The sequence below is a fragment of the Merops nubicus genome, unplaced genomic scaffold, assembly GCF_000691845.1.
Source record: "Merops nubicus isolate BGI_N331 unplaced genomic scaffold, ASM69184v1 scaffold12603, whole genome shotgun sequence".
Classification (NCBI taxonomy): domain Eukaryota; kingdom Metazoa; phylum Chordata; class Aves; order Coraciiformes; family Meropidae; genus Merops; species Merops nubicus.
This window is the reverse complement of record NW_008598307.1, coordinates 24,481-34,617: the sequence shown is the minus strand read 5'-3', so window position 1 is coordinate 34,617 and position 10,137 is coordinate 24,481.

The window sequence follows — 10,137 nt, the reverse complement described above, 5'->3', positions numbered from 1 at the left end:
GGAAGGCCTTGGGAGCACGGGGGGGGCTCCGCCGGTGGGTTTTAGCCTGTAAATGTGCTAAACGGGGAGCGAGGGCGGGTCCCGGCGCGCACACGGAGGGAGGATAACGCTCCAGAGGACGCGCTGCTGCCGGGAAAGGGGCTCCGGGCCGGGGAAGGCCTCTCGCCCCGGGGAGGGAGGAGCAGGAGGAGGGCGGCGATGCTGGGAGCCAGGTGGGCATTTCTCGGCTGGGCAGGGCTCCGTCATGGGTTTGGTCACGGCAGGGGATGTGGCGCAAAAAAAGGCACCTGAAGAGGTTGAGGTCAGGATAGGACAGTTCGCTCCTGTGCTGGGAAAGACAAAGACAATGACAGCTCTTCTCTCAAGGTGGTGTTTACCTGTGCAGGAGGACGCTGGGCTTTCCCCGAAGGTTTTTGTTATGGAAAGGTTGTTTGTTTATGGTTTGGGAGGAATTTTGTGGACGAGGAAGTCCTTTTTCCTTTGGGATAGGTTACAGAACTGTGTGCCTATCAGCAAAACCAGAGGGGATTCTTAGCTTGGAAGATGGCATTGAAGGGACAATATTTGGTGTATAGAGAAGAGGTGAGGACCAGAAATTTTAAGTTGAGGCTGGTCATAATGTAGAAATAAGAGGATTGGAGATGTCCAGGATCTTCAAGGATAGGTGATTACCCAGCCATGGGACCATGCCAGAGCTGTTAGAAAAGGGCAATGATGTATTTTTAATTATGCATATCTAGGGAATTGTGAGGGCTTTTGGGTGGAGTTACATGCACAAGTGCTTATCCTCAGGGATTTCAGTCTGCCTTCTCAAAGTTTTAATGATGAAGGTGCTTAGATTGTGAGGGTTTTTCCTACGTTCAGGTCAGTGATTGTCCTAGAGCACTGAGGGGAAGGTGAATTCCTGCTTGTGAGGTTGGTGTGGGTTGCTGTTGTGTACTTTCTGGTGAATAACCATTGTTTATTGTTCTTTAGCCTTTTCTTCTGAGAGCTACAGGACAACTTCCAACAAATTTTCTGCTTGGCTCTTGCAGGTGTGCAGTGGAATTGTGCATTGTACAAATATTTGCTGCCTCTTGGCCAGGAAGGGTAGTTTATATGTTAGTAGTGTGTTAGAAATTCCAAACTGGATGGATTTTGTTGTGGTGTTGTTTAAAAAGAAGGCAGAAAGGTGCAATAAAATGTAGCAATTTGATAGGTGGATGAAATCTTTCTTGTAGGAGGTATGGATTGTTCTCCTTGTACTTTCTTGCTGTGGGAAGATGAGGGTGCTGTAAATAAGGTGCATGCCAGGGGGGAACTGGCTGGAAGTTGGATGGATTTTAAAAGTGGTTGCTATGTTCTGGTATTAAAGAATTAGAGCTCCTAAAATGGCTCCTCTCCCCCATCCTCCTTTGGGAGTAACAGAACCAGTTTGGGGTTTTTTTTTTCATCCACTTTGATTACTATACTGTCATTTTCTTGTGTGTTAGTTTTATTTTTGAGTAACTGGCCAGAAATGTGCCTGGTAATGTCTCTGTTCTATTTTAAGGTGGAGGAAATATTGGGGGGGGAAAAAAAAAAAAGGAATTATTTAATATTTTCAGTTGTCTGCACTGAATTTATTACTTAAAGGAGCAGTGTAACCTCTGATTCCAGATTGCATCTGACAAAATAGAACTGCATTCATATATTCCCTTAAAAATAATGACTTTTTTTATGATTATGTGGATAATAAATGCTTTATGCATTCTTTATTTGTGCAAGACAGATCAGCTATGATTTTTTTGTTAAAAGCAAACATGAAAGAACAATTTCCACTGTAATAGCAAGAACATACATGGAACAACATGAGAGGAATAGACCATAGGCTGTATATTCTCTTCTGATGCCCAACCTGATATGAAAATAGGCCTGAGAAGAGGGGAAGGAACAGCACAATGAAATAGGAAAAGAAATAAATGTCAGGTTCTACTCTGGTTCTGTACTTTGGCTTAGTGTGGACGTTAATAACCCTCTGATTCTTGTGTGTGGGGTGATAGTTTGTCTGTGATAACAGGGGCAGGAAGGCTGGGAGCAGAGTCCTGGGGCAGCAGCTCTGTGCTGTGAACTGTTCACTGACACTGTTCACTGAGCTGCAGGCAGGTGTCTGCTTCTGACTGATCCACCTCACGCTGCTGCTTGCCTGAGCTTTTAATGAGTGTGTGTGTTGTCTGCATGAGGAGAACAGTAATGCTTTAGTTTTCCAAATATTTTTATTTTTGAAGGTGGTGTGCTCTCAGCCTCCCTGGATTTAATTCAGATCTGGACGTTTGCCATCTCTGAAAATAAGGTTCCCAGACAAAGTCTTTGGCACAGTTTTATCCCTATCAGAATCCTCAGGCTTTAGTATTATTCCCCTCATCATATCTGGAAAATGCTTCAGTGAAGAGGCTGCAGTTACATAAACCACTGATTCCTCAAGATTGCAATTCCAATTATCATTGTATGCAAATTGTTAAACTCTTCTTGCTGTTCTGGTAAACTTCAACCATTAGTGCAGTCAGATGGACCAATAGCAGTTCTGTTGGTATTATTCTGTGATAAAGGAAACTATTAATGCCATAGTCCAGCAAATATTTTCATAAGATTTTGCCAGCAGAAAGAATTCAGGCAGCCTTGGAGTAACTTGTTCTTGCCTCTGTGCCAGTAAAGATGGTGTCTTGTGGTGAGTTCTCTCAGTGGGATGTGGAAGGCTGGAGGATGTTTCTGTATTGATTTTAGTCCCACTGGCTGTGCCATGAGCTGTGTTGATTCCCTGGGGCAATAATACCAGATCCTGACAAGAGCTGAAGCTTGCTGTTGAGGTACTTGTCAAATATTGCAGAGCCTGAGCGTTGCTGGTGGAGGGGTCTCACATAGAAAATGAGGTAACAAAACCCAAGCCTGAGGCTTATTTCCCTTGTAAGTGTTGCTTTGAGGTGAAATTGAAGTATTCAAAGTGCTATTACTCATCTCAGAAGTGAGGTGTGGTTGGTAGGGGACTGGTTTTGAGGGCTGAAGTTCAGTTTGGTGGTGTTGATGTAACTGTCAAATGTTTTTCCTCTGGGGGGTTAACTTCAGAATTGGTGGTACTTTCCAAGAGCCAAAAAATCCGTTCCTGCATTTTCATTTTCCTTGGTCCTTGTCTTATTATTATTTAATAATTACTAATATTATTAAACAGCTATATTTTGAATTAAAACCCACAAACATTCACACATTTCTTTTTTCTTGAGGTTGTAGGTTTTTCCATGTCAGTTCAGTGAACAAACCTGGGATTTGGCTTCAAAACCAGACACCTTGAACATACAAATTTCCACCTTTAGAATATAGAAGGAAGTTTGAATCCTCTCAGCAGGTCACTTTGCTCCACAGTGGAAGTACATTCAAGGTGTCTCTTCTGTTCAAGCCAAGTCTTAAATCTCTCTCTTAATTTTGAAAAATGCCATGACCCTGTTCTTTATAATGAGCTGTTGACTCACCTGAAGGCACAATGAATGTGCTTTAACACACAGACTGACTCTCTTGTGTTTGGAACACTGGAAACACCAATTCTTTGCCTGTTTGGATTGCTTCTTTGCCATCAGCACAGAGAAGAAAGCCTCAGTGAATGTTTTCCTCCCTTTCTGGCCTGATGGCTCAAGATGCTTCACTGCTTTCCCATAGCCCGTTGTGGGTGGAGTGGATTCCCACTGTGGAACTATTTGTGTGCACCTTGAAAGTGATCACAGAAGGAGTTTTGATTTAAAACTTTTTAAGAAGCTAAAATAACCAATGTCTCTCAGCGTGGGAGTGGCCCCAGTCCCAGAGGCTCTGTAAGGTGTGGTGGTTGAATGGCACATTTCCTAGAGTTTCACTCCAGGCACTTTATTGAAAATTACTTCTAAGATGTGAAGTTTTCTATAGCACATTTGGGTATTTTATGATATTGGGTGTGGTTTTTTGTTTAAATAAAATGATGCAGCTTAAAGAAGAAAAAGAGAAGCATGTTATGGCTTTACTGTGGCCTGAGTCTTCCAGGATAAGAACTGGTGACACTGATAAGCAGCACTTACTAAGCAGACTCCTAAGCAGTGTCTGACAGCAAGGTTGGAGGAAAGGATGACTGGCTATAAATGCCATTGTGTGTATGTGTTTAAGGGGCACATCTTTCACTCCAAAGGTCTGGTGCTGCTGTGTGGTTCATGAACTTTCCTCGTGGGGTTGGTTTCAGATGAACTTGGATGCCACTAGACCAAGTGGTGGCTGAGTTGGTGTTAAGAACCTCTGCATTGTGTGATTTTAGTCATGGTATAGTCAGTTAAGCATGATGGTGAATTATCTCTGGAAAAATTTAAATCATCTGATATCTTCACATGAATTGACACAGGAGGAGCAAGAATTGATGAGTTGTTTTTCCCTCCCATCCACGTCTGCTTCTGGCAGCCACGATTCCTGTTGGCATTCAGCTGACTTGTGCTTCTTCGCTCCTTCCCATCCCCAACCTGTGCTTCTCTTCTCTGACCTGATTCCTCCAAATACAACAAAAAGGAAAAAGAGAAGCCTTTGAATCACCCATCACATCTATTTCCATCTCCCTTGGCTGTTTCTGCTTCCACACAGTTTGGTGGCTACAGAGATGTGGCCTTGCTTGACCTTTGGTCAGATTGTTTCTTGGCCAGTCATTTGACCTTCTCTTAGGCAACTGCTGCTCTACAGCTGATCTTCTGGTTTCCTCAGTCCTTCCCATCACCTCATCTTTAAATATTACTCTCCCCCTCACTGGAGGCCTTTTGCAACCTCCAGCATGTGGGTGTCCCATTTACCTTGCCCTTGTTTTTGCTACTCTGGTCTTCCCTTGCTGTGCTCTGCAGTTGGCACACCCTCACTGTTTCCTCCATGCCTCCATCTTCTTCTGGAGAAAAGCACATGACTGTACAGACTTCCTCTGTGAAAAATGTCTTCTCTTGTCCAGACAGCATTGCTCCCTATCTATGTGGAAGGAATCTTAGCTTGTTGTTGGGTTTTTAATACATTTTTATTTCAGATCTCTCCAGTTTCTTTTGCTAAGAAGACCTTCTCATGCTTTAGTCTTGGTATAAAGCAAGTACTTATTTTTTTTTCAACCTTGCCTTATGTGCTCAGGTTCTGAGTGTTTTCTCAGAACATTTTATAGTACTTTGCAGGCAGTGAACTTCAGCTACTCACCTATTTATCATGAGACTCACTGACATCTAATTCTTTAATACCTTGGCATCTTTAATTGTAAACCAAAGCAGTGAAGTGCCTCACAGCTTGTACAAATCAGTTGCTGGAAGATGACTTATGCCTCCTGAAAAGGCACAGAAGTACAAGAGTTCAGTCTTTTGGCTATCAGAGCAGCTCTGGAAGTTGGTATGAGCAGAGAGCAGGGCAGGGAACCAGCACTGCTGCAATTTGCTCAGTTTGTTCTGTGTGCAGCTCAGAGCCGTGTCTTGTCTTGTGTGTCTGGCAGTGTTAAGAACTTAAAAACAAGATATAACTAAGATCTGAAAAAAAAAGGCAGGCAGGCAGCTTGATTTAGTAACTTGCTAAGCAGAAGAGCCTTGTCTTACTGGGGTGAGTCACACCCAGAGAAGAGATTCAAATTCGGGTGGGATTTTTTTTAATTAATATTTATATTCGTGTTCTATTTTGTGGTTTCTAAAAGTGTTTTTCAGTGAGACTATGGAGCAAAAATGCACTAACAGACAGAAGTGATACATGGCAGAGTGACTCAGAATCAATAATGGAAATCCAACAGAAGCATTAAGCTCGTGGTGCTCCAAAGATCCTCTTTGTGAGTGAGAGAAGAGAATCAGACCAAACCAGCTCTGTTGGGCATGGTGGGGTTGCCCATGCCTTGAAGAAAGCAACCTGAATAGACTGTATGGATTTTATGGAGTCTTTTATCAAGACATGCTTTTAATTTACAGGTAATTGCATCAAGACTGGAAGTGTTCTTTCAGTGGCAGCAAAAGAGAGAGAGGCTGGATGGAAGAAATAAAGAGCTCCCCTTCTCCATCCTTTGTTTCTATGTGTAACTGTTGACTCACCACACCCTTGCCTTGCTAGGGTAACTTTCTGTATTTGCATGAGTGGTCACCATTAAAATACTCCCCAACAGAAGTGATTTTTGTGTTGTATTTTAATCTATGCTACACTGGTGCTATGCAAAAATGATTTGACCAACACCAAGGTTGGTTGCTTTCAAAAAAACCAAGAAGTATCTTGTGAGCAGTAACTGGGATACAGCCCCAGAGGATAAAACTATCCTTACAGCTCTATTTTCAGTGTCACTGGCTTAATGTAGATAGGAAGAAGCACAGATGAGTGCTAGAAGTTATTGCTTGAGCAATAATTCTGTTAACCACCCACTATAAATTTTCATGTCTGGAACCCTTTAAGAGAATTGTCTTTCCTAAGACTACTAAAGTTCATTTTAGACTCCCATTGACTTCAGACACAGGAATTGGAACATTCATCTTAGGTTAACAGCAGTCTGTGCCAAAATCACTGTGATATAATTTAGGCATGGTGTTACTTTGCTTTTGTGTAATATGAAACATAAATTTGGCTCTGTTAGTTTAACTCATCTGACAAGCTGGCATCTTTGTCACATACCACAGCTTCTAAATTTTGTTTTAAAGATTAGTTTCAGTTTAAGGTTTTCTTAATTGTCAACTCGCACTGTCTGTTTATATCCTCTTCCTTGAGGTCTGCTAAATTAATGGGAAAATAATTAGCCAAACTTGGGCTTCTGTGCTTGACTAATGCTTCTAGCTGTGAATGTAGTATAGCTGTCTGGCTGGTCCTCACAGCTTCTCTGAGTTTTAGATGAAACTGGAGATAAAGGTGCTAAATCTGTAAATGGTGTAGGAACTCCTGGTGTTACAAAGGTTAAATTCAGCTGAGGCTCACATTTAGCAGATGATCCATCAGGAAGGGTTGTAATGACATGTTATAAAGTCTAATCAAACCAGTTTTATCCTAGCACATTTGCTTTTAAGTGAGAATAAATAGCCTTATTTTGGAATACAGATGTTTTCTGATACATTTTTATCTCCAGCTCTAGGTTTTGTACCAGTCTTGAGTGCTGGAGAGACACTTTCAGTTACATTTGCTCAAAACCTGTGGTTACACAAACACTGAGGGGAAAGCTGAGCTTTGGAATTTGTTTTCTGGTACAGATTAAGCTTGTAAGCTTTCCCTGGAGGGGCTGAATGGAACTGGGGATTTGAGGAAGGTCATTTATCACTTACAAATGACAATCATCAAGTCTTAGAAAGTAAATTCTGCTACATAACTCCACTGATCTGGATTGGCACAAGGGTGGGGGCAGGATAGAAGGAAGGCCTGGCTGTTGCTGAGCAGCATGCACTTAGATTTAGCCCAGTGATCAGACTGTTCCCATCCCTTCCTTTGTGCCAGCTCCATGTGTTGGACCTGTCAGTGCCCAGTTCAGCTCAGCCACCCAGCTGAGAACTCCTCACTGCTGGATTAATGAGTTTAATTCATTTAGTGAAAGACCTGGCCAGCATTAGAGCTGGTGTAGTGGAAGGGATGGAAACCACAGGGTAGCAATATGAATATGTGGGGGCATAGTTCAGACTCTTTTTTTTCACAGCTTAAACCGTCTACATCCTCTCTGTCATGTTTGTGCCAGGTCTGGTATATGCTCAGCCAAGCAATGAGTGTGAGCAGGGATCTGGTTTGACAGAAAATTGGTTTCACTCACTCCCCTTCCTCCCCCCTACTTTTTGCAGCATCGTTTCTCTGATGCTCTTGTAGGATGCTGGGGAGAAAAGGTGTGTGTGGGTGGGGTGGGGGTGCTGGGTTACCCTTGCAGACAACCACTGTGCTGAAGTTGATTTGGAAGGATTCTAACTGCAGGCTTAGCAAAGCCTTCCTATTCTGTTTGGCTCATACCCCAGGCATATTTCATTTTTTTTAAAAATTTCATGCTGGAGGAGGATTTTCTTCCTTTTTAACTACTCGGGAATTCATTTGGTTGATAAGTGGTAGCAAAAAATATGATTGTATGGAAGGATGACAATGTTTTTTGTCAAGAAATAGACTGTAGAGGCTTGGGGGAGTACTAGTCTGTTGTTCTCAGGGAAACTATTAAATTGCAGTAGAAAGCTTCCTCCTGATGCTAGGAGCTGTATCCTGTTCCTTATCAAATAAAACTCATGAGTCAGCTTTTATTATTTGTCCTACTGTGTTTATCACCACAGTGTCTCCATAAATACATCTGGCAACAGTATTTTCCAGGCCATTTATTAAGATTTATATCCTTCAAGTGGTTACTCTAAGGCACCAAGTTTTCCTGCCTGCAGCCTGCTTTTCTGACAACTAACCCTTTTAAATTACTGCTCCTTCAAAGTGAGTCTTCACCTCTTCCCTCTCTCAGTTTATCCTCTGCCTATCTAAGTGAATCTTTCACTTTTGGTACCTTCCTTTGAATTTCTGAGTGTGTCAGGTTACCCTGAATTTGTTCTTTCTGCTCAGAAACTGGGTAGCAGAGTATTTGGGGTGCTCTGTAGCCTGAATGCTCACAAAGCCACACCTCAATTGCTGTCCCTAGGACAACTGGCAAGACAGGAGGTCTCAGCCTAGTGGCATCCAGGGGAATTTTTGAATTAATGGAGTGGATTTGGTTTATATATTAAATTACTTCATCACAAAGAACAATGCAGTAGGGTTGGTTTTGTTTTCAGTTTTGTGTTATTGGGTTTTTTTTTCCCCTGAGAGCTGAGTCATACTTTATTCACTTTTGTTTTTTCCCCAAAAGAGGACAGCCCTTAATAAATCTGTAGGTGAAGTGATAAACATATTATAAAGAGTCAAAGGAATTTCTTTTTTCTCTCCTACTACTGAAAATGAGTCAGCAATTAAATTATCTTGCAAGAAAATCAGCACTGAGTTTGTCATTGGGGTTTAGCAAATGTTTACATTTTAAGAAAACATTTAGACTGGTGGTATAAATTAGCAGTAATAAATTGTGTAAGTGGTCTCCTGTATAGTGAAATGCAGGTCTCAGCCTCTCCCTAAGTGTCTGTCAATCTGAAATACTCATATTTGACCAGAAGAGCAGATTTCTGATGGCTTACTAAACCAGATAATATCCTCATTTTAAATTATCTCTTTATTTTTTTAACAAGGTACAACACAACCCTCCCTGTCGAGTGTAATTGCCACGTGAAGGGCTTTAATCCTGTTCTGGATTCTGTGGTTATATCACACAAGTGATGAGACGTGGTGGTGTGGAAAAGCTTGACAGGAGCCTTGCTGCAGAAATGTGAAGATTCATTCATCCTCTTAGTGTTGCTGTGCTCAGCAAGAATTAAGCCAATTGACATTTTTTGGGGGGACTTGCTTTAGAAGTCTGTGGAGGGGAATAGGTCTTTCCTGGAGGTCTTGTTGCAGGCTGAAGGAGCCTCCTCTGTGTGTCTGCTTAAAATAGCTTGTGTTGGATGTTTGGCTTACTGGTTAATGAGGGAGGGCAGCCTGATGAAATAACAGGAGTGGTGAAAGTGTGTGTGAGTGCTGACACGCCTGACAGGAGCATTGTTTCAGCTTAGATGTATTAAATGCTCAAAAAGCTTTGCCAAGGGGATCAAGTCAGGCTGTGGCTGCAGGGTATGGATCCACCTGGGCCAGCTTTGGGCTGGGGATGGTGTAACTGGAGCAGCAGAGACTCTCAGTGAGCCCTGAGAGACACGGGACCAGTGCTTCAACCTTCACTGAGCCTTGTGCTGCCATCCCCCTGCTCTTGTTTGCTCAAGCATTGACTGGTTTGGGTAAATGTACACAGCCAGCAGAGTAAATAAACCCCTCATAAACCCAAGGAGTCATTGAACTTTTTTCCTGCTGTCCTTTTTTTAAAAAATTGATCCTCTTGGAAAAAGCGGTTGTGGAAGCGAAAGATGGTTAAAGCAAGGGGAATAAGATAGAAGCAGGGAGAGAGCAGAGAGGATGCTGATGTTTATGGGGAGATCCTTAACTGCTCTCTCCATTTTGGGTGGCTGGAGATGAATTCAGAGTGTCTGTGCTCCCCAGACTGCAGCTTGCTGTTGGCTTTTGAAAGGCACTGCTGTGCATTCCAGCTTACCAACAGCGTGTCTCTGGGAAGGTTCA